Below are 19,069 nucleotides of genomic sequence, written 5' to 3' on the forward strand. Positions count from 1 at the left end.
TGGTTTAAGGTTTTACCTGTGTCCATTAAACTTTAAATTTTTGATTCACAGAGAATACTTACTAAGACTTCTGTCAAAACGTTGGTAACAAATACGGGGTGTTGTATGGAGTGTTTTTCTTTTTTTCAGCTTGTGTTTTTTGTGTTTTTGGGGAGGTGTAGTGCCTAGGCACAGTTACTCTTCAAAGTAATTCCAGCAGTTAATTTAGTGATAACAACTGTTCTTTGATCTTGTATTCTGAGAGGCTGAAAAGCCTGACTACAGAGTTCTGTAGCCAACTGTTATGGCTGTTCAGATTTGCTACTGAAAAACCAGAAAATGCATCTTGCTAAGAAAGGTTGGCGCTAATTATTAAATCTGAGGAGAGTAATAAGATAACTGGAAAAAGGTACGCCTATTCGATATGTTGTTAGGCAACTTTGGGAACCTTTTTTTTTTTTTTTTTTTTTTGCTAGTCTGTTCTGCATAGTCCTTTTTTCCAGCAATGTTAGCAATGGTATCTTCAACCAAAACTCAAAGGTAGTTCTGTTGTGGTATTTAGGATAAGTTAGTTACTTCAGTAATGCTGCTGATGGTGGAAATTGTGCTGGTCAGTAAAGTTGTGGTTTTTTAATCAGTAGTCATTTGGGCATTTTACGTAGATTATAAGATTGATGGATAAACTAGGTTAACATTGAAGACCTAGCCTCTGGATCTTACCCTTTGCCCACTTATTTAAGGTTTACAGGGATTCAAATGTATTTACTGTAACAGGAAAACAATTACACGTCAGTCAGAGGAGAAGAGCCAAGCGCTAGGTCAAGAGAAGTTTTATTCTTAGATTATTGAAATACAACTTGAAGTATTTTACTGTAGCATCATAAAAATAAATCAAAAAGAAACGCCAAGGTGCCCTTATGAATGTGAAAATTCTGAAGCTGTCATTTTTTTTCTGATTCACCTTGAATCTATTAGAACGTGGTGTCTTAGGCTAGGTACAGGTAAGTGATGTGGTGAAAGCAGCACCCTTCTTATGTTCAATCTCAGGCGCTTGGAGATGTAGCTAAAATGTGCTGTGGCAACTTCTGAGTTAGTTTTGGTGTTTTGTTTTTTTTTTGTTGTCTGATCTTTGTTTAGTGGAAAAAGGAAAAAATCTTCAAAATATTTATGGAATGCCCTCCCGTACACAACATAAAAATAACTGGTTTGTTTTCATGGTCTGTTCGAGAGAGTCACCTGGAAATCTTGGAACAGTACACAGAGGGAATTGGCTGCTGTATGATTTCCATATGCCCATTTACAAAAACAACAACAATAATAAAAACCACAGATTTTTTTAATTGCTAAACATTTGTGTTTGAGACTCATGCAAATATCTGTAGTTCATTCAGGCTGATATGGGAGATCACTCAGGAATTTCTTTCAGTAGTAAGAAGATAATAGCATAGTATTCTTTGTTTTGCTGGTGGAAGAGGTGCCTTTTTAGGTACAGATTTATAATTTGATTATAATTTGGTTAGTCTGAACTAGGAATAAGTTATACTGTTTTGTTTATTTTATTGCTTCAGGACCTTTCCCAGTAGGACTTAAAATTTAACCAGGTGTGTCTTAGATGCTCTGAAGATGGTAAAAGCCACAGCTTGACCATGAGGTTAATCGACAGACCAGTGACTTGTTTCAGAAACAAAACTACTGGCTTCTGAAAATAAAGCAGCAAACATTCGGTCTCCTGGCTGGATTCCAGTTTGTACAATTGCATTTGGTGTCCTTAAAATGTTCTCCTCACTTTCAGCTTGGTTTGGTAGTTGTCACATCCTGTTCTTGGATCGTTATTGAGAAGGCTGCATGCTCTTGTATCTCCACCCTGGTAAGATATGGAGTCTTCAGCGATGTGTGAAGTGATACCCATGTTTACGTGTCTGGACTGTGCCCGGCTCTGTACGGGTGCGCGCGCTGCGAGGTCGCAGGGAGTTCAGGTCCCCTGCGCCTCCTGCACGGGGACCAGTCGCTGCTGCCGTCCTTACAGGGTAGCAGGAGCCTCTCCTTGTGGCTGGGGAGGATGCAGCAAGTCTGGTTTCACCTCTGTTCTCCTAAGCAGTTGGCCAGCCACAGAGATGAATTCATTCCCCCTGCGCTTCTACCCCTGAGTAAGGAATGCTGCAGCTTCTTGTGCACCAGAGAGCTCTGACAATGTTCTGTGCAAAGCCGCAGCGCTTGCTGGGACCTCTAGGGCTGTGTACCCCCTCTGGTGTAAGCTGAGCCTGCTTTGTATAGTCTGGAATTTACTCTGAGATGAAAATCACTCTGAATGCGAGTAGTTGCTTGCTAGTGCCATTAGGAGGATGTAAATTATTTCCCTTATTTGTGAGTTGTGGCTTCTGTAGGGAAGAATGCAGTGGAATGCATTTTGAGGCAGATTTCAAAATTTGTTGTATGATATCAGCATTAAAAAAAAAAAAGGAACCAATTGTTTCTTTTGTTCCTTATTGACATGGTCTTGTTGCTGCTCAAACATACAACGGGATTTTAATGCTTGATGAGATGGGAATCAGTGCCCAAGAATGCATTTTAGTTTTGTAGTTGTGGATCAGTGTGGGTAAAGCAGTTGTAGTATTAGTTATGTGAATAGTAATCTGAATTAGTTTCTGATCCTGCGTACAGTTGCTTGTGTTCACAAATTTGTTGCGTGACCGTGACTTTGTGCTTTTTCACTCGCTTAAAATGAAGCGTGGAAAATGTTGTGTGCTGCTTTGGGACTTGTAAATAAGTGCAACGTTAGGACCTTCATTCATGTCGCAAATACAGTTTGCTTTAGTAGAGTATCCCATGCACTAGCTGAAGTGTTATGAGGCATATCTACCAAAAAAAAAAAATTCTGAACGCCTTAGCTCTCAGTTGTTACTGGTTTTGGTAGCACAAAAAGCTGTACATTTTTGTGCTCGGGCTTGTTTAGGGGTCAACCTGCAAATGTGAAGTTTCTGAATTAGCCGCTTCTACGTTAACATGGACTTTGGGGACGTGGAACGCCATTGTAGCCTGAGAATCAGCGAGCTCCTGATCGTAAACAGAAGGATAGCATTTGTAAAGCAACGTAACGTTTTTACAGGGCATGGCCTGAGAATTTAATTCATTCTTCCTTCCAAAGCATCCAGAGATTTCAGTGGCGTTACTGGTGCACAAAGGATGCCAAGCTGGGCTCTAGGATAAGCACTTATCAAAATGAGAAATTTTTATTTATTGGATTTTTTTTTTCTTATTTCCCAATCCAATATTTCCTTTTTGCTTCAATAGTAAAGGGCAGTATCAAGTTAGAGATGCAGTTCAGATTGTAATTTCACAGCATATTCCCAATTCTGCGTGGTTTGGGAGGGAGGCATGAAAATAAGTAAGGAGGTAACAGAGCGAAAAGGGGAGAAGTTTCTCCAGGCTCTACCATCGTGCTTGTTTCTAGGATTAACTTGCCACACAGTAAGCTGCGCTCGGCTGCGATGGCTAACAGGGATGTTAGTGATTTTTATACCGCTGGGAGCTAACAACGCCAGTCGCTCAAGTTTTGGGGCCGAGAAGGGTAAGGGTGTTTTGTCCTCCCATTTACAACGGTGCCGCAAAGCTGCGTACAAATAAAACTTCTCGTTAGTGAGTTAATCAGAACGACTAGGAAAAGAGTACTATAGGAAGCACAGTAAAAATTTCAGCAGTGGGTTTTATTGTCTTTTATAGGCACTGTTGCTTTGTCTCTAGGTGGGTCGCAGTACGCGGCTTGGTCACTGACCGAGCGGCTGAGATCCAGAGCGGGCTCTTGGCTGTAGCTCGTGGTGAAGATGCTCTGGGGTGTGAGAGCTGTTTCCCACTGGCCGGCTGTCATTCAGGCTGGGTTGTCATGTGACTGCCTGTCTGTGCCTGCTGTACAGGTGAGAGGATGTTCTGCACAGCAAGTGTAGACAGGCAGACACATGACAACTCCGTCCAGCCAGTCCCTTGGAGCCATCACCGCTGGTGCGGATCGCTTTGAACCAGTCCGGTTTGGGGGGCTTTGGTGGGGGGAGCACACATAACAGAAGTAAACTTTAAAGCATTGGGAGCTGTAGGACAAGAACATAATTCGATTTTATTCGGAAAATAAGCGTCTCATTACATCGGTTGGCATCGTGCTGACATGTATCAGAAGCGATTTCGACAGAGCGGTCACACTGAACATTTGTGAAAACAAAAAGAATCGAAACCGAGGTTTATTTTCTATGCAGCTTGTACAGGAGTCTGCCTGCACACTGGACTCACACACAGTAATTTAACCAGATGTTTTTACTCTTCTTGGAAGCACAGAAATACTGAAGTTCAAGATAAAGGATATGTTTATACAGTACATATTTTCTAGGAGCAGATAAGTACAATAATCTTGCATGTTAAAAATAAATAAAAATCTTTCTGTATAAATGGAGACAAAATTTTGCACATTAACCCAGTTAAGGGGCATGTGCTGGAAAGAAAACTGGTCCCATTTTATATCAATTTTACTAAAATGGGAGAGCTATACACTTATCACGATATATTCCTTTAGCATTTTGCTTTGCATATTATTTCAGTCTAGCTTTCTCTCAAAATCCATGCTTCGTATGGAAACATTTGAAGACATTCAATAAGTTTTTCAGTTAAATATTAGAAAAACAATGCATGCAAATAGTATCATTTTACATCACAAGACGTGGTATTTTGCTAAACTTTGCTCTGTACAGAATACACGCAATGAATGCAATCCAGTTCTGCAATGATGTTTACACGATCATTAGGCTGTTTCAAAAGGTATAAGCACGTTGGAAGCATAAAAGGGGTGGATAGGAACCAGTTGTATTGCTTTTTTCTACGTATTAAATGATTGTTTTATAATGGTGTTCTTAAATCTCCGTTGCTCACTAGTGCCACCATAGGTAAACAACAAACTTGTGCTTTCAAATCCTTCTCAAGCATATCCTTTACGGAATAGTAGCAAAATGCTTTTTAACTTCTAGCCTAAGAGCTGGTTATAAAAGAGATGAATTTACCAAAGGGCTGATGGTGTGGATAGTGCTGAGGTTTAAATTAGTCCAGTAATAAATTAATAAGCAGTTACTTTGGTGCTCTAGCTGCAATCATTACTTTGCCCTAAAGAAAAAGACATTTTGGCTAATATACGATCTCAAGTATGCAAATTAAGGATATCAATTATGTGACTGAAGTATATCAATTTTCCAAGAAACTAACAAGATAGAGGAACTTATCTTAAAAAATTAATCAAACGCAAAACTTGGCTAGCTAATGCAGACATTATAAATTAATTCCAAGGCATAAAATATGCTTCCTTGGATTTTATAACATGCTTGATTAAAATTTTACTTAGAACTACAGAAATACCAGTGTCTGCTTTAAGTTGGCACATCTTCCTACCCACTTGACCATTTTAAAGAAAAAAGTGTCAAACTAGAAGTACTTTTAAAGCAAAAATAAAACTGTGCTTCTTTTGTAGGTTTCATCAAATTTAATTTCTGAATTTAGTTGCTAAAGAAGTCAGTAGTTTGGGAGAAAAATTAGCTCTCAGTTTATCCATTATGGATCTTTGAAACAGCAAATAATGGTACAGTAAAAATCATTGGCAAACTATTGTATAACAAGATTGGGAGAATGAAAATATGCGTTATTAATTAATAGGTTTTTCTATTAACTGTTATCAGGAAACTTGTGCTGGGAGTACAAGTTGTAAGTAGAAAGCTTGAGCGGTCTTTCTAATAACTGTACACAAAGCAAATTCATCAAGGAAGCAGCAAGTGGCTTTATGTTTTTAGCTGAGGCAAATTTATTTTGCCTTCAATTAATTCATTGGGTACTACTAAGGTATCTCTACGTGTTCTTTATTTAAAAGCTGATATTCCTTTAAAGTTGGTGTTTTAGTTGATTTGATAAAATGGCTAAATATTTGTGTTTTGTATTTCATTTATTCGTTAAGTCGGTAGAGGGCTTATGAATATTTTAGAATACTCGTAACAAATTCCAACGTAATATTTCCAGAAACCCATCTTAAGGACACGGCTTTAAATGTTGCTAGCTTGGATATTAAGTTGAGAATTATATTCTCTCCAGCTGTGATCAGGACTTTTTATTTAAGGGGAAGTTGTTATTTTTAGATACTGTTTTCCAGTGCAGCATAAAATGCAGCACAGAAGTACAGTAGCATTATTCAGGAAAGTTTCTTAACTCTGGTATTTCCTGTCTTTTACTAGGTTTGAGCCTGATCCTTAATATTATTTTAGTTTTTGTTAAAATGAAATGCAGTTCAGGAAGCAAAGCCTTCTGCAAGTAAAAGTTAATTTATGCCATAGATAACACTTATTTAAAAAACAAAACAAAACAAAAAAAAAAAAAACAAAACTAAGATTTACAAATTTATTTTCTATGTTTATTTTCCTGTTTAATGCCTTCTGATTTAGAGATAAAGATCGCATCGTTTAACACTATTGAGGAGCTTGGAATTGTTTGGAAGAATTTCACTATTTTAGTTATAATATTTTCTACCTAGCAGTGATACTTGGGTGGTCTGCAGAAGTGTCTGTGGATGCACAGTGATGGTACAGGAAGAGGGGCAAGGAGTATGGAGAAGAGAGCAGTGTCTTTTAGTCTTCTGGAAATATAGATGTGTTTAATTGCACTGGTAATTGTAATACAGAAGACAACGTGCAACCTAATGGCAAGGCTGAAAAATGGTAAATGCCTTTTTTAAAGGAATTTTTCTTGCCTTTGGTTGCTTATTTGCTCTATATTTCTTTAAAGTTGGGTGACTTCCCCCTACGCTGAGTCACTTACTTTAAACACTTAAGGAATATATATATATAAAAAAAGTTAGAAATATTTTCTCCCTCTTCCCCATTTAATTTTGTTGATTGTATTAAAAAAATTATGCCCCTCCAAAGAAATTATGCCCCTCCAAAGATGAAAGAAGGTCTGTTATATTGAAACGCTGACCTCTTTCAATGTTCATACTGGCTTTAATTTGCTTTTTTTTTTTTTTTTTTTGCATTCTGTGATAACAAGAATCATATCCTTTAGCTCATATAACGGGTTTAAGCATTGGTATCCTGATTGTACAAAACTCTCTCCGTGATTTAGCATGTACTGGAACTTGCTAATATTTTTTTCAGTCAATGCAAAAAGTAATGAAAAAGTAATTGCAAAAAGTCCTGAAAAAATTATATGCAGCTATCTTGGCTTTATTGGCATGCATGTTTAAAACCTCTTTTATTTTATAACTATGGAAATCTCTTGCCATAATTATGATCAGCTAGAATTTGTTTCATCTAAAACAGCACTGTTTCAAGAACCAGAGAATCACTTAATTCACTTTGAAAATGTTTTGCTTACTGAGCCGAAGTAGCTATACTTCCTTATTCATTGCTAACAATGCAGGCTTTCTTTCTCTATCTGCTGCTTTGCGCACTGCAATCCCCCCTCCCCTCCCTTTCCAAGCCCCAAGCCAAGGGGGCCTCCTAGATCTCAGCCTTACAGTCTAAAAATGTAACTTTGAAGAGTCATGGGTGTATGGGAGGGGAATCACTTCCTAAATCCAGAAAGGTCATTTAAAATAAAGATTAATGCAAATAGCAGACTAGAGATAAGAGAAACACTGGTTCCATATGTTTTCATTGTCCTTGCTTACATAGCAGAAGTTGACACAAGCTATCTTTAACGCTGCTTTCATTAAAAGCCTATTACTGACCGGATAACAATGCTTTCTTAATTTCTAGATCAAAATTAAGAAAAATCATAAAAGTGGCTATGCAAATAAGCAACAGATTAAAAAAAAATTTGCATGCGTTCATTTTCTCCATGAAAGCGTAACTGAGCAAGTTTCTCAATGCGACTTGAAAACCATTTTCCTACTGCTTAAAGAAAATCACAAAACTTTTCAGATTTGCCATGCCTAAAACAGCAATCAGGCTTAAAGATTCAGAGAGATTAATGCAAGTCTGAATCTGATTCCGTTATTTTAATTTCTTCCTGTGTCTTCAGATTTGCTATTAATAATTACATTTAACTGTCTCGTAATTTCACTTTAAAGCAGAACGAGAGCAAAACTTCCTTCTCCTAAGACTAACGGATTAAAATCCACTAATTTAATTCTGAAAGTAATCTTTGGTGAAAGAAAGGAGGAGAAAGTGGGCAACCTCGAAGTATATATACAACTTAAAAAGCTATAATACTTTTTTAGTCAAAATACATAAGCATTGATGGGAGGGTAAGGGAAATGACAGTGATAGTTCTTGCTTCCTAGGCTTTAAGACAGGCAGCATAGGTACGGTCACGCTAATTCTACGTGACCAGCTCTTCCCAATAGGACTTCTATTGATTATGGAAGGAGCGATGAAAAAGGTAATAATTATATATATATTTAAAACTTGTACAGCATCAAGGCTGTCTGAAACATAACAAGCATTCTGCAAAACTGACTGGTTATAATACTCATGGCTGCATATTTCTGCTAATTCTTTTTATAGCACGACTATTGCAAGCCTTCCTGGCAATAATGAGCACCATATAGATGGGATTTTTTTTCCGGTTGCAGTAGTTTGTTACTAGTGTTAACTTTAGGGGAGCTGACTCTGGTGTTCAGCTGGTATCAAATTGCAGCCCAGACTTTTTGTATTATTCTGTCCGTGGGGATTTCATTCAGCCTGAGGGTTTTTTTCCCCTACCAGGACAGCTGGAAATTCACCAAAGCAAACTTCTGCATTCGTTTACAAATTCCATTTCTATCAGTGGGATTCAGGACACAAAGTAACTTATCGTTATGTTAGAAGATGTTAGAATGTTAGAAGAAATATCAGCAATGCAAGCTATACACGAGAGCAGCAGCAATCAATTGGTGCTGATCGCTTATAAGCAATGGCCAGGCAGGTATTGGGATGGAAAGCTGCTTGTTCTGTTTTATTTATTTATTGTTTTATTTTTTCCATCACGTCCTGCACTTTCAGAGGTAATTTTTCCTGACAATCAAATATTTTGTATCCTACACGGCAGAAGCCAAGCACGGAGTAGTCTTATATTCCCTATGGCATCCCCCAACCCAGTTTTCATTAGCACATTTAGCATAGGTTACTTGCAAAGAAGTTTCAGTTGCATGTAAAATCAAAGTACAGTTCTCCCAGCAGCGAGATATATATAAATATATATATTTTACAATAGTTTAAAATAATATTCATGCATTCTTTTCTATTACTTTATTACTTTAAGAGAAAATAATTTCTTAAAATTGATCTTCAGATCATAGTTCATAACAGGAGCTATGCAGAATACATACTTCTAGCAAGCCTTTTCTGCATTAAAAAAGATATACTCCTTAAATATTTATACCGATTGCTACAAGTTTAAAAAAAAAAATAAATTAAATTTACCTTTTCAGTTTGTGGGGAAAAATAAGCTTTATTTTAAATTAAAAAAAAAAAAAAAAAGAAAAGGAAATGCCCGACTTTAACTATGCTCTTGTACACTTCTCTAAGCAGTATACCTCTAGGTAGTATACCTCGCTCATTTCTTGCATAGGTTTTAGTAAATCATCAGAGCTCCATCTTTCTTGCAGTGATGACTGGAGGAAGGGGGGGGGAGTCACCTAGGTTCGCCAGGTCATAGGCCAGGTGTTCTTCCAAAGTAGGCCTTACCAGAATGTCTTCCCCGCATTATTCTGCAGTCCTCCTTTTTCACAGTGTCCCTTAGCGTTTCTTATTCCCTAGTGTGCAAAACCTGTGAAGAAAAATACTGTATATGAGATCTGAAAGGAGCAATAACTGTCTTCTCCTTGGCAAGAGCAACTGGCGTCCCCAATAGTCCATGTCGCTGCTTTCCCTTGCCCAGTCTAACCAATGTGCAGACTACTGTACAACAGCATTGTCCTGAACAGGTAGTCTGAACACTGGGGCGACGGAGCAGGATCTCCGGACGCTTCTATTTATTTATTTTAAATCCTCTTTTAGTCTTTGGGAAAAACTGCCTTCCTGCATCACGGGTTGTGCTCGGCTCTCCCTCACACTCTGCAGCACTCACTGAAACACACTGAAGTGCTGTGATTTCCAGTCTTGACGTGGCACATTTGCAGCAGACTGGGGATCTGGCAATGAATTTAGGACCAGGAAAAGGGGGAGGGCTGGGCCTGAGAGTCCATATATGGGATGATGTCACCCTAGGGAGGTTTGGGTATGCACTGTGCCGCTGGTGAGACCGCTAGAATTGCCTGCTCTCAGACATGGGTCTGTGTATAAAATGGTACCAGATGTTTTAGTGTAATGTTAAGCAGTCATTTCATCTTCAGGCCAGATTTTTTTCTTCAACTGGGCAGGAAGTGGGCCCCAGTATGGAAAAGCTGTAAAAAGTCAAGATGTACAGTTTCACTGCAGCCAACGGAGAGCGAGTTAACGGAGACGCAGAATTTGCTGTTTTGTGCAGGCTGAAAAACCGAATTTATAAAAAGAATTCTGCTGGAGAAGCTAATGCAACAAGCCAACGCTTATTTTGTTTCTTTTTAATGCCTCCAGTTGTGCTTTTATATTTTGGCATTTCAGACCAAGAAAAGGGCAAATAGGTTCATTTTTTCTTGGAACTGTCAGCGGCATGCAGGCTGCCGAGACTTGAACAGTAATTAGAGTTACTTCCTGAAAGTGAAGCCCCCATGAAAAGTCTGGAGAAATGTTCTTTGTCATAGCCTCTACATGAGTAATTAGTTCCACATGTGGCCTTCCTATTTCCCTTCAGCTATTTTGGCTGGCTGGCTGAATACTTTGCTATAGCTCAAGACTTAAAGAAGCTTTAAAGTTTTCATTTCAAGCATCCACTGTGAAAATAGCTATTTCTGGTGTCATAATAAATTGCTTCTGGTAGATCAGTACTATTAGGCCTGGCATTGTTTTTCACTGGTAACCCTGCTGGTCCCATTTTTCTTTTAATCGTGCTTGGTGGAATTATCCTGCTAAATTTTATCTTTGATGTTTACCAGATCTATTGAATTTTGCCAAGTATGACTTTACCGTAGATTTTAAGATATTCTCCCCACAGGCATCTATCCTTGTTCTCCTGTAGACTTTTTTTTTTCTTTGTTACTCGTGCTGTTGATTCTAAGTGTTGTATTTGCTTTTTTTTTTTTTTTTTTAGTCTGCCTTAGCCCGTGGTCTAAGACAAAGGGATACTTATCGAGTAAGCTCCTCTGAAGTCAAAACTGGAGGTGATTTTACATAGGTCTGTCTATTCGCTTTATGGAATTGTTGCCAGTTGCTCTTTTTCTGCCTAGAAATCTGAGGCAAATGTCAGTATTGGGACTATATTCTGAAAAGTAGATATCCACCAACTTCCTGAACAGCTTTGGAAAGAAGTACGTGTGTAAATCTAAATGCGTGCTGTGAGGGCTCTGGTATCCTAAATACCTTCTGGGGGATGCAGTTCTGCCTAGGTTATGGCAGATTTTCTGGGAACCACAGCTTCTAGAGGCCCGCATGGGGCAGGTTGCAGAGGTCTAACTTGGGGGAGAATTAATACAATAAACGTGAACATCAGGAGAGATGAATTCAGAGTCTCTCTCCAAGGAGAGGTGGTGACGTTCAGCCTGTGTTATTGCGGTGGCACGCCAAGCACTGTGTATCTGTTTCATATTGTGCGTCCAGTTCCACCATTGGGATCATGGTAGGTTAGTTATGTACCCAAGCAGTGGTGAGAGACTTTAATTCAAGAAAGTAGAGGTTTAAAGAAGCTGTAGAAGGAGTTTTAAGGTGCAGAGTACTTGGCTTTCTTAGAAGCAGTAGCTCCAAATCAACATGTAAAAGAAAGTGAATTGATGGCTGTTACAACAGAGTAAGTACGGAACACCATGGACAGGCCCAGCAGGGCTCCTAGTCTACGTATCACAGCACTTGCAGGAGCTGCATGTTTTATTATATTCCCACTTGGCACTTACCTTGTGGAAGAAGAATACGATTTTGGAAAGCGTGAGTAGTGAGAGATTTTTTGTAGATAGGCCCCTCAGTGTAATGGGTGAGATTTTCCCCACTGAGGAACCATCAGAGGCGAATTGCTGCGTGCGTCACCAAGAGCAAGAAGTTGTTACGCTGTCAAGAAAAGACAGGGTTCCAGAGATCCTCTTCCATCCCAGCAGAAGGGGAGGTAGGGCTGACTTTTCAGTATTGCAACGTAGGTTGCAAAGCTCCTGAACAAACCAGGAGGCAAGGCGTTAATGATCCAAGCAGGCTGAGGGGTATGAAATTTTGAATCTTGCTGCTGACTGCAGCAGCAGTAGTCTGTGAATTTTTCACGAGATGGTTAAATGGAACCAGAATAGCTCACCACACTGCGGCCTGGAAATTCTCCTCCTGTAAGCTTGTTTCCTGGCAAAAGTGGAGCCCTAGGGGAATGGAGTACATGAACGGGGGCTTGGGGTTGTTCTGGGTGCCCAAAAAGATGCTAAAGCCTCAATCCTAATACAGTACAAAGCTATTAAGACCTCTTGTGCACGTTTCTTTTTCCTTTGTAGGTTCTGCTCAGCTAGTTGCGTGTGTCTGCACGTACGTTTTGACTACAGTCCCTTCTTTTTTATTTGATCTCTGTTTGGAAAGGCTGAGGCCCAAAAAGAAATAGGCATTTCCATTCCTTCTGATAACAAGTTCCCATTATACCTGAAATATTTAAAATCTTCCACTAAATAGCTCTCCAGATGTACTGTGAGTGGTTTTTTTTTAAGCGCTTCTGACAAAATTGATACGCTTCCAAGGCTTTTGCTTACCTGGAGCTTCTTAAATGGCAGGTTGCTTTCATGGGTGCAGTAATCTTGACTTGGAGAGTTTATATTAATAAATTATTAAGAGAACTCATCTGAAGTGCCTTCCAAAGGTGGTGATAAATTTTCATTTCTCATGAGTTTATCATCATGCAGACATTTCTGTCATGCCTATGAACTCAGCCCAATGATGAAATTATTTTCCACGACCCTAAAATATTCTTTATTTTATTACTTTTTTTTTTTTTTTTAACTTGGAGGAAACTAAGGATTTTGAAAAGTCCAATTCCTTCCTTCGTCATTGACACTTAGTTGGAGGACTACCATGAAAAAGAAAATCTCTGTATTTCTGCTTGAGTATTTTCTTGTACTGGCAGCCCACATTGTCGTACCAGGCCACTCTCCATACTGAACAGGACAGGCGTCTTTAAAATGGTCTTGGTGTGTAGCTAGCACGAGAGCTGTGTGCTTCTTGTAGTTTGTAAAGCTTTCTAGGCTCTATTTACACTAGAGAAGTGGCTGAACTCTTGCTAATGTGCTTTTTTACATCAAAAAGTTATTGCAGCAAGTGTCTGGACAATTGTAAATTTTGTATTGCTATTTTTCAAACACCCTAGATATGATCCAGGGAACTACAGAACAGTAAGTTGGATGTCTGCAGCTGATAAATTAGTTGAAATAACAGCAGAAAATTGAGCATAGTTATTTTTGAAATCATTCTGCACAAGAAAGTTGTCTGCTGTAATTTGTTCTAGATTTTTTGCACATCCACCAGTAAAGGTTAACCCTTTTGGGCACAAAAGCTAAAACATAATTCTAAGAGGACTGGAAACAGGTAGACATAGAAAACAGGGAACAGTAGGGAGAGTCTTTTTCATCACAGCAAAAAAAAGAAAAAATAAAACCCAAAGAACAACCACCCACCATACAAAGCTACTTTCAGGGTCTGATTTTTGTAGCCAAGGTTGATACATATTTGCAAAAGGATGATTAGTTAGTAACACTTGTGGATGACAGTTACCCCCCAGCTCCCAAATTACTGTGAAATTTTGTTCACTTTCATCTATTGCGTGGGCAATGGATCCAATAAATAAGGTAAGGAAAATGCAGGGAGAGAAGAGGTGAGGGTTGAAGTATCTTCATGTGTGGAGAGAGATACTTGCTTCTAGAGAGTTTGTCACCTGTTAATCACCAAATGTCACTGACATCTGGGTGATCTCTTGCAGTCCTGTTGTTTGTTGGTGTTCTGCTGCTAGTTGACCCGTGGTTTTTGCATTTTTTACAGTCTGTCCCTTAGCAATTCTGTTACTTCTGGCCAATGCACAAAGGAATGACCTGTGCTTACAGGTATCTGTGTCTGTTGCTATGAGAAATCATGAAGTGTTGCTCATTTTGCACCTTAAGCTTGTACCATCAGCCTCATCTACTCCTCACAAGGTTATTTGTGACATGGGAAAAAATTCTGAGGTTGGCAGCAGTTTATCAGTGCTACCCAAAGACTCCCTTTGGAAGGGGCCCTGGGTGAAGGCTGCCTGATTGCTAAGAGCCACATCTTTAAGTGCTGCTCAGCTTTCTGAGCAGGCTGGCCTTGGCATTACAGGTAGGGATTTGCTCTTTTATTATTATTAATATGATTATTATTTGCTCTTTTTACTTTAGCCCAGCTCCGTATGTTCTGGATAACCTTCCAGCCTAATGCTCTTCTTCTGGGTAGTGAATAAAGCAAATAATGTGCAGGTAAACTGTAGCCTCGAAACACCGTGTTCCCAGTCCCTTTGTTGACCTCTATTTCACTTGCTCCCTCTGGCCTGCTTTCCCTCTTCATCAAACATATAACTTGGGTGCCTTAGTACATTCATCATTCCACCTTCTCTGTAACAGTTTTCCTTTCTCCTCTGCCACTCTTTTGTTCTGCACGTGCTTTGCCTCCAACTTCGCAAGAATTTGCAAGAGAGAGACGTGAAAGGGGAGAAAGTGGAGCTGGAAGGGGTCAGTCCAGCTGCTCTGAGCACCTAACAGAGTTGAAATTCACAGCAGCTGAGTTTTGGAGCCTGTGTTTCCTCTGTCCTCAATGAGCAGGGGATAACTCTGCCGATGAGGTGGGTGCCTGTTGTTAGCCAGCACTGATGTCCATCCACCCTTGTGTAGGTGAGGAAACGAACAGTTAACACGAGGTTCAGTTCTGATGCCACTCTTTTTTCCTCCTTAGCAGTCTGGTTATTTTCACCCTGGCTGTAACGTCTGCATCGTTTTGTGTTCTTGTATTGTTCAATATTTTTTGCCTTCATGGCCAGTGGTCCAGATTGACCAATGCAGAACCAGCATTGTTTGAAAATAACCAGAGTACCGTAGATCAGGAATCTTCATGTATGAGTGGCTTTGTGCTCCCCCTGTATTTTCTAGTTTCCATTCTGTGTACAGCCACGTGATTGAACATCTGAACTGATTTTGGACAGTAAGTTGTGTTTGGGGAGCTACATACATTCAGCACGGTGGTAACAAGTGATTGTAATAACTGAATGACAGTGTTTAGTTTGCATGCAGGTTATTTCATTCCTGCTAAAATAAATATCTGCCTTGTTGAATTGTTGTGGCCTAATGGGGGAGGTATCCTCTGTGCCTGTCAGGTTTTTCTTCAGGAAAAGAGCAGGATATGGAATAGCTTTGACATTTCCTTAGTCTTTGCTTACTCATACGCAACACACAATTAGTGGAGATGCAAAATTAGCTGAGCTAAGTTAATTTTCAGAGTGGTGGTGAAGAGCATGATATGCCCTAGATTAACACGGTCTTCTTTCCTGACTCCTGTGATCTCCTCAGACTTTGTTTTAGCCCTAAAGCACGTTGGTGTTAAGCTTTTGGACCCTTTATAAAACCCAGATGTGCAGCTGAATCAAGTGTTCTTTCTCCCCACTCAGACTCAAATGATTCACCCAGGTTGCCACATCACTGACTGATCGTCGCGTCTCTCACAGATGTCACTTCTGTGGCAAAGTGTCTCTAGTATTCAGTAAAGCAAAAGAACCAGAAAATAAAAGGGAACAAAGCATTTCGGTGAGTGTAGGGCAATGCTGCTTATTGCCTAGCCAAAGAGATAGAGAATGGATAAACTTACAGTGGTTTTGTTTTTGTTTGTTTTTTTTTTTTATCCTTTCCTGGGAGGGAAAAAAAAAAAAGAAAGAACAACACTTTTTTGAAAATAGAACTGTCTGGGTGACCAAAAACAAAAAAAAGCACATACTTCATAGAAGTTTCTAGTTAAAAGTTCTGTGTTAAGTACTTTGATCTTGTTGGGTTTAAACTGCTGTTTTTGTCTAATTAGAATTTGGGGTTTGATTTACCCCTTGAACGTATTTTTATGAACATTCTTTCTGCTGCCCAACTGAGAGGCAGTTTGTTGTTACTTTTGTGGGTTTTTTATTTTTTTATATTTTTTTTTTCTGGCAAAATTTTGTGTTGCAGCTATTTCTATGTCTCAGTAACATAATACACTCTGGGGGCAGATCTTGGAGATCTTTGACTCTAATGAATACCAGTCACGTGAGAGCAAATACATGATTTATTACTTGAGCATATTTTTGATAGTAACGCCTGGAGATTGTTTTAGTGGGGGGAAGGGTGATCAAGAAAGAGAAGGATGCAGTTGAAGGAAATTAGTGGCAAAGTGATGTTAACTCTCACCTCAGTTCAAGGCTGTGGTTTGTAATGCCAGCGTTGTGAATGATCCCAAAACAAAAACATCCATCCTTTTCACATTGAAGAATAATCTCGAGGGAATTGTGTTGTAGAAGCAGATCTTAAAATGAACACCAGCAATATTGCTCAGGGCCTCTAAAACTGAAAGCCATTTCTTCTAGTATTTATTGTCTTTGGCAGAACTATTATCCTCTCTTTATATTAACTGCTGCATGAAGTGTCGTCTTTGTCTTGCCAAAACTTCTGTTCATAATATAATTTTTTTTTCTTAGGTTGACTTGCCTTTGATAAAGACTTAACAATAACGAGTCAGGTTCTTGCATGTGAAATTGAGAGTTCCTTTCCTGAGGCTGAATATAGAAATCAGTCACTTGTGCCATGCAGAGACACGTGTTCTAGGAAGAGGTGACTGTCAAAGCGTCTCAGTGAGTCTATTGCTCCAGCTCCCTGAAAGGCTTTGGAGCGTACCCACGTAACAGAACCACTCGTTCTGTTTTATAGCTGAGTTCTAAACCATGTTTTAAAACAATTAATAAATGATATGTAAAGAGTAGGTATGTGAGTCATATCCAAGGGTAGGAATAAGAGCTGAAATTTTGTCTGTCCTTTTTTCAGTTCCTGATGCTTTAATTACCTTCTGTTGCTATTCATCTTGAGTATCTAAGCGTAAACATTTGAATTAAAGTTAAGGGTCAACTTAAAAGCATTTTGATTGCCCAAAGATATTGAAGTGTCTTGTCAGACTTGCTTTCTGTAAAATCTTCATGTGAACTGCTGAATGTTGATGCTGCCAGGTATCATTTATTTATATATATATTTTTAGGGTAGTTGTTCCTTGAAAGTGTGTGAAACAGAAGAATTACTGTATCAACAAAGTCATCATTTTTTTCTTTCAATATCCCTGATATTCAAAGTTACTCTTTGTATTAGTGTCTTCCAGGAAGGAAGATTTCAAAATGCTCACTATCATTCCCGTATATCTTCCAGTAAAAAAGAACAAGAATTTTCTACTCGTCATTTGAGCTTCCATAGCCAAAAAGAGGCTGTGTCCTGCTTTCCTGGAAGTATGTGTTGATTTTGCTAGTAAGTTAACGAATGTGTAATTTATCATTTAAAATCCCGATAAGACTGAGCTGCTAACAGATTTTTGTCTGTGATTTACTTCACCTGATTCCAAGTTTTAGTGCTTTGCCATTGCATGATTTCACTAACCTCCTTTAAGCAGTTGAGACAAGCTTTGTTCTAGAAACCTTTGAGCCACTGCGTTGATCAGGTGGATAATCCTAAGTGTTTGGCAGCATCTGTCCATATTCACTGCAACTACTAACCAGTAGACACAGCCTATTGAGGCCATTTATGCTTGTGGTAGAGTTTCTTTTTATGGTCTACTATATTTTTTCGGTTGTTTATTTAGTTTTAGAGAAACTAAATAACTTACTGAAATAGGTTGAGAGATGGAGCCTTGCAAGAAAGGCTTATGAAAAGGTTTTTAATGGTTAGTTGTTTTAAGTCCCTTTCCTTACGGATCTTCCTGATCATCAGGGATAGCTTAAAAGTGTCTGTTGGGTGATACACTCATGACAAATACCAAAATGGATGCCTCTTGGCTCAAACTATTCAGAGGTCAAAAATTTGGGGTTTTCCCCCTGCTGTTGTCTAGAATCATAGCAATAATTTAACTCGTAGCATTAAAACCCCCAAATGAGTAGTGTTGCTTTTTGAAGTCCCTCTGTCTGCCTCGGTGTCTTTTTCCTGTGGGGTCTTTCGTGACCCTTCTCTCTCCTTTCATGTGTTTGCTTTGCTGATCTGTGCTCTTTCATCTCTCACTGACAGTAACCTTCCCTGTGTATTGATCTGTTCCTTTCGTGGCAGTCTCCACAACTTAATTGCAGGCCTCCCTTTTGCTGGTGGAAAAGACCTTGCCTTGGCTCTACAGAATTACCCCCTCTGCTGTCCAAACTGAGTTCTTCATCCTAAAAATGAAGTCTTTTATGTATGCTGCTTAACCTCTTGAGGACCTAATCTTGATTAAAAACAAACAAACAAAAAATACAAAACCTCTTCAGGTACTGCTATTATAAAAATTCTTCACAAGATAAAATTGCCCATCTTTGCTCACATTTCATGTAGCTGCAGTGGTTTCCTTAGTTGGTGTACTGATGTTCATCTGCTATGTGAATCTTGAGTGTATTTTGAAAATTGCCTGAAGCTTAGGAATGAATTAGACAGTTCTGCTGATTCCTTACTGGAACTTCTCTCATCTGTGGGGAAAAAAATACATTAATCAGGGACTGGTTAAAAGCTAAGACTTCCTGAGAGAACCAAAGGCCCCTACAGATTGTATAATCTTTTACTTCAGCTACAAGGAATATTTATTCAATATGTATTTTCCTAAAACCTGAGAAAATAGTTTTTGGTTGAATACTAAACTATTCCCTTGCAGGTAATGCAGAACATGCAGAAGAAGCAGCAATATTTTATGGGTATCGATGCTTACAGTATTATTGACAAATTGAATGTATGTAGGGTAAGACCTGAAAAATCAGATTAGTGGGTAAATTTCAGAGACGTCCAGGAAAATGATGAGTATTGGTGCCTGAGATATTATGGATACTGAAG

The 19,069-nt window shown here is 38.9% G+C and overlaps 1 protein-coding gene and 1 long non-coding RNA gene across 16 annotated transcripts in view; one reads left to right on the forward strand and one right to left on the reverse strand.

Moving 5' to 3' along the window:
• The window catches only part of DNM3 (dynamin 3), a 182,154-nt gene that overhangs the window by 58,620 nt on the left and 104,465 nt on the right, over positions 1–19,069 (forward strand). The window lies entirely within an intron of this gene.
• Positions 3,663–19,069, reverse strand: part of LOC137860461 (uncharacterized) — a 29,496-nt gene continuing 14,089 nt past the window's right edge. The window contains exon 2 of the long non-coding RNA XR_011098924.1: positions 3,663–18,711. This is a non-coding gene — a long non-coding RNA (uncharacterized lncRNA). The remainder of the gene's footprint in view (positions 18,712–19,069) is intronic.

This window comes from Anas acuta, chromosome 8 (genome assembly GCF_963932015.1).
Source record: "Anas acuta chromosome 8, bAnaAcu1.1, whole genome shotgun sequence".
NCBI classification, from domain to species: Eukaryota; Metazoa; Chordata; class Aves; order Anseriformes; family Anatidae; genus Anas; species Anas acuta.